A 5,838-nucleotide genomic window follows, 5' to 3' on the forward strand; every position below is an offset into this window, starting at 1 on the left:
AAATTACGTAATGATATCTCTTCTTTTGTGAAAATGGATTTAGAAACACTCTACGATGCATGGGAGAGATACAAGGACCTTTTGAGAAGATGCCCCCACCATGGGTTACCGCTTTGGCTCCAAGTACAAACATTTCACAATGGTCTGAATCCTTCGACTCGGCAAATGGTTGACGCAGCTGCTGGCGGAACCATCAACAATAAAACACTGGAAGATGCCTATGAGTTTATAGAGGAGATGTCACTGAATAACTATCAATGGCAGGTCATGAGGACAAAGCCAACAAAAATAGCCGGTGTTTACAACGTCGATTCGGTCACATGCTCTCTAATCAGGTAGAACTCTTAAATAAAAAGATTGATGGTTTTCTTAATTCTTCACAGGTTCACCCAGTAATGCAGTGAGAAACAAGTGGAGGTGGAACAAACCATTCGGAATATCAACCCTATGGCCACAACATGGATAACGAGAAATTAAACTACATGGGTAATAATCCTCGACCTTAAAACAATCCATATAGTAACACTTATAATACAGGTTGGAGGAACCACCCCAATTTCTTGTGGGGACGTCAAGGAAATCAAAGACCACAACATCCTCCGGGCTACCAACAACCACCCTACCAACAGGAAAAGAAGCCAAACCTTGAAGAGATGCTCTCAAATTTTATATCAGTGTCAGAAACCCGTTTTCAGAACACCAATACAGCACTTAAAAATCAACAAGCGTCGATCCAAGGGCTCGAAACTCAGATAGGCCAACTTTCCAAACTAATCTCTAAATGACCACAAGGTAGTTTGCCAAGTAATACCAAACCTAACCCAAGGGAACAACTGAACGCAATTAATATTCAAGATGATGAAGGAGACATTGAGCCTGAACCAGAACCAACGTAAGAAACTGTGGTAAGAAAAGATCAAGGTGAGGTAGATCAAAATACAAACAAACCAGTGACTGTTGAATATAAACCTCGTGTGCCATACCCCAACGTAACAAGGAAATACCACTCAGATGAACAATTTGGTAAATTCCTTAAACTCTTAAAAAAATTACATACTAACTTACCGTTTATTGAAGCTCTATCGCAGACGCCAAATGCAATGAATTTTTTAAAGGAACTTCTAGAAAATAAGTGGAAGTTGGATGAGGCCTCGCATGTGGAGCTGAACGCTGTTTGCTCGACCATTCTCCAAAATAAACTATCCAACAAACTAAAAGACCCAGGGAGCTTTACTATTCCTTGCTTAATTCGTAGTTTAGATGTTAATCATGCATTAGCTGATCTAGGGGCTAGTATCAACGTCATGCCTTACAAAATGTTTAAGCAACTAGGTCTTGGGAAACCCAAACAGACTAGGATGAGCATTCAATTAGCAGATAAAACTATAAGATTCCCTAGAGGTATTATTGAAGATGTGCTAGTTAAAATCGATAAATTTATATTTCTTGTTGACTTTATTGTTATAGACATAGAAGAGGATAGCAACACTCCCTTAATTCTAGGAAGGCCCTTTTTAGCAACTGCTAAAACCATCATTGATGTTGGCACAGGTGAACTCACACTCTGGGTGGGAGACGAAACAATCACCCTTCAAGCTCGCAATTTTGGCAACACATTAGGAATTGAAAGTGATCATTTAAACCATTCTGCTAAAACTAACAATATGGTGCAACCTACTCTGCAGAAAATGAGTTTGAAGGAAGCACATGAGTCGTTCTCAAGCACTAGTAGAGGACTTGTTCATGAAGACCGAAGATTACAATCGAGGAACTCGATGAATGGTGGATGCACAAACCAAGAACACCCTACAAACCGAAACTACACCAAAACGAGCCTGATACCTCTCCAAATCAACTTAAGGTTGGTGATAAGGTCTTATTAGATGCCGCAGATCCCCACATTGTCACTACCACACCGAATGAGGAAATCTCTCTTACGGTACTCAGTATTTTTCCATTCAGTACGGTGGAGGTGAGTCATCCCAAGTTTGACACTTTTAAGGTAAACAACACCTGATTAAAATCTTATTTTGATGAGATTGACAGCAGAAATGAGGAGTATAAACTCCTCAAACCACCATGACCATTCACTAGAGAGGTAAGTCGAGCTTAGAATATAAATAAGCGCTTCTCGGGAGGCAACCCGAGCACGAACAATATTAATTTCTTTAAATTTTGGTATTTAACTCCTAACTTACTAATAGAAATCTTGAATACAAATGTTTCCACAGAGACACGGCCAAGCACACGGGTGTGCTTAAGGCCGTGTGAAAACAAAGCAAAAGATTTCCCCAACACGGGCTACGATCAAACGCCACAGCCGTGCGATATGGCTGTGGTCGAGCCTGCCAAAACAACACGGGCGTGTGACACGCTCGTGTGGAAGAATCGTGGTCGAGCCTGCCAAAATAGCACGGGCATTCGACACGCCCGTGTGGAACACCCATGGTCGAACCTGTTAAATTAACATAGGCGTGGGGCTTGCACACATGGGCGTAGGAGAAGTGAACGAAGCTAGACACAATTGTGCAACACGGCCGTGTGAACCCACACTCCTGAGGAACACGGGCGTGTACTAAATGTCAGATGCGCCCAAATTTGAAATTCGCGAATCACACGGGCTAAAATTGGGGAACACGGGCGTGTGCCATGGCCGGGTGCCCTAAAATCTATAAATATTCTGCACTATTCACTTTCTTCCCCATTCAAAAACCTTAACCCCAGGCACTGCAACTCCACACGGCCTCCCTGCCACGCCCGTGCGCCGCCTCCAACTTCGTTTTTAACTCTCAATCTCTCTCCCTTAGCGTTTGTTTACTCCTTTCACTTGTATTTTACTTATTACTAATTCTTATTATTAGCATAATCTTCATTGCTTTTGAACTATTTTTCATTTTGCTTATTATTTTATCATTTAGTTTGCATTCTTAGGTTAGTTATTATACATTGCATGTTAAATCAAGTTATTAGGGAAACCTCATACCCATGATTTTACCATGCTCATTCTCATGATATTTCCATGCCAATGTCTATCATTCAATTTGCATTTTTCAATCATGTTGTTAGAAAAGCCTCACTCTTTGTTCCTACAGATGCCATTACTACGCCCATTCTCATACAATGATAAGGTCACGAAATTATTATATTAGTTATGTTTGGTTGTGGCTAAAATTCTGCTTTTTATTTCAAAATTATATTCCCTGCCTCGAAGAAGAGGAAGGGAGCCCCATCTTCCGCAGGTCCAACCACAGAAATTCGTCACCCTCTCCTGCAGTTCCCCCGAGGGCCCCAAGAAGAGCTTTTCCAAATACTTTGAGCCCAACATTTAATTGCGGGCCGCTACATCGACTGGGCTACCGTAGAACAAGTTCAGATGGCTGATGCAATTCGGGCCCTCCTAACCATCGACCCTTGGGAGCTATTCTTTGGAATTATCGAGCCTACGTATCTTAAGCTCACGATGGAACTATGGTCAACGTTCCATCTTCAGACCATTATGACAAATTACGATGATCCCGGTACGGTCCAGTTTCACCTAGGTGGGTTAGTCCACCAGCTAAGCATCCTAGAGTTTGGTGCTGCACTAGGCTTATATACGGAGGAGTTCAAGGAGGAAAATGAACTACATGCTCTCACTCACCACATACATTTTTCTCCTCGAAGTGTTGGCACACTTTGGCCCCTAGCGCACCCTCCTACAATCCTAGCCGCTCCAAGGCATCAGCTCTCCCACCATCCCTGAGGCACCTACACGCCATTTTGGCTCACACGATTACAGGGAGGTGCGAGAGCACGGGCGTCATCAACACTCACGATGCCTACTTCTTATGGTGTATGTCGCAAGGGCACGACATTGACCTTACCTATTTCATCGCCCTTGCGATTCAGCACCAAACGGAGTGGCATCGAAAGGGGGTCGTCTCCATTGGCCCCTACATGACTCGACTGGCGTGACACTTTTGGCTCCCCAACACCCCAGCCCAAGAATCATCCCTCACCCTCATCGGCCAAATGTCTCCACAAGACATTCGAGCATGCTTAGCATGAGGATGATCGAGAGGCGCCGAGGAACCTACCCTCCCCAGTATCGTCTCACCCAATCTACCAAAGAGGAGGCCTACGAAGACATTCCTGATGATGTCCCCCCATAGCACGAGGACCCACCGACCTAGCCACCACCACCCTCTCGTCCAGTTCATGTGGCGGATTCATATGCTGACATCTCTGAGCTCCTGAACCGATTCGAGCAGCAGTGTTTTCAATGATTTGACAACATTGATGCTACTCTACAGAAGATTTGTCAGTACATCCACATCTCATCGCCAGTTCCACCTCGTGAACCATCCAGCGATGAAGATGTTTAAAAATATTTATTTATTATTTTATGTTTTTAATTTTTATTGAAACTACTTTTTATTTTTATTAGATTTTAGAAATTTTATTTTTTAATTATGAATTTTGGTTATTTCTTTTTTAGTAATTATTCTTCCTAATATCCCCTAAAAAGTTCCCGATTTTATCATAGTTATATAGAGCTTTAAGCTCATCGTCACACAGGAACTAAAACTCCACCGAGAAAGGTTCTCCACGACTACCATATCCTGATCGACCACGACCATAGCTACCACTAGATATAATATTCTTTTGGCACAAGACTTATGGACAAATGAACCTCTACGACCACCAGAGTATCCTCCTCCACTCTTGAACCGATTACTCTCCAAAACTCTAGTTCGAGGAATTCATCATACAGGAAGTTTCACTTCTCTCCCTATCTTATTTTTATATTCTATAATACCTATCTTTGTACATTGAGGGCAATGTACATCTTAAGTGTGGGGGGGCATTCATGTCATTATTAGAAAAATCCCTGAATGATTACCTTGTTCTCTTGAAAAGCTCTCATATCATATTTAGGATAAATTTTAATTGATTTATGATTTTGATTGATATATCTTGAATTAAAACATAGGGATTTATGCATTGATTGTTTAAACTTTAAGGCATTAGAGAATCAAGCATGATAAGTTGATTTTTAAGAATTTAAAATTATAGGTTGTTTCCCCAAGTCTAGGTATTACTTTGAATTGGAATTCATGAGTCTAAACATCAAAAAGCCATATTTTTTTGTGAGATTTTTGAGCCTTTTAAGTATCTATTAATTCTTTCATGCTCACTTTTATTATTGTTTTGAGTGCGTCAGTATTGAACTGTTATTCTAGAACTTGCTTGATTATGCATGTCGAGACCACATCATTTGATTTGATATGTCAAAATGATTAAGACATTGAGGATTAACCCACTCATGCCATGAAAAGCCTACCTCCACGATTAACCCTACTAAACCCCCTTAAGCCTAACAAGCCATTCCTTGTATTAACTCAATATTAACCCTTAACCCATTATTGTTGAAATCCACTAAATTAATTTGATTCCTATTTTTGTCGAGTTTTGAGTTGAAGAAATTGCTTAGCTATGTCTTGTTTGTAATAAGTTAGTCTGTAAATATTTAACTTGTTCTTAAAAAGAAAAAAAAACTATGTTTACTTATCTGTAATTTCATATTCTGAAAAGAAGCTCTGTTGTGCGCAAGTGAAGATTAACTCTTTTTCTAGTTAGGCAATTTGTCAATTCAATCTCGATTCTAACCCTTTCTTTCAGTTTGTGACCACACCCCCTAACCAAGCCTCACTACAACCCTCTAAAGACCTTTTGATTAATGTATCTTCTTAAATTATAGTGGTGGAGATTTGATTTCCATGCAAGCCTATGGTAATGACTTTTCATTATTGACTATTGAGTGCTTCATTTATTGTCCTTAAACACCTCGAGTGATTT

The 5,838-nt window shown here is 40.6% G+C and overlaps 1 non-coding gene across 1 annotated transcript; it reads right to left on the reverse strand.

The window, feature by feature from the left end:
- Window positions 1–107, reverse strand: LOC121206828 (small nucleolar RNA R71). The gene has a single exon (XR_005902000.1). It is a non-coding gene; the product is annotated as a small nucleolar RNA R71 (small nucleolar RNA).
- Between the last annotated feature and the right edge of the window lie 5,731 nt (window positions 108–5,838).

This window comes from Gossypium hirsutum, chromosome A09 (assembly GCF_007990345.1).
Source record: "Gossypium hirsutum isolate 1008001.06 chromosome A09, Gossypium_hirsutum_v2.1, whole genome shotgun sequence".
In the NCBI taxonomy this organism is placed as follows: Eukaryota; Viridiplantae; Streptophyta; class Magnoliopsida; order Malvales; family Malvaceae; genus Gossypium; species Gossypium hirsutum.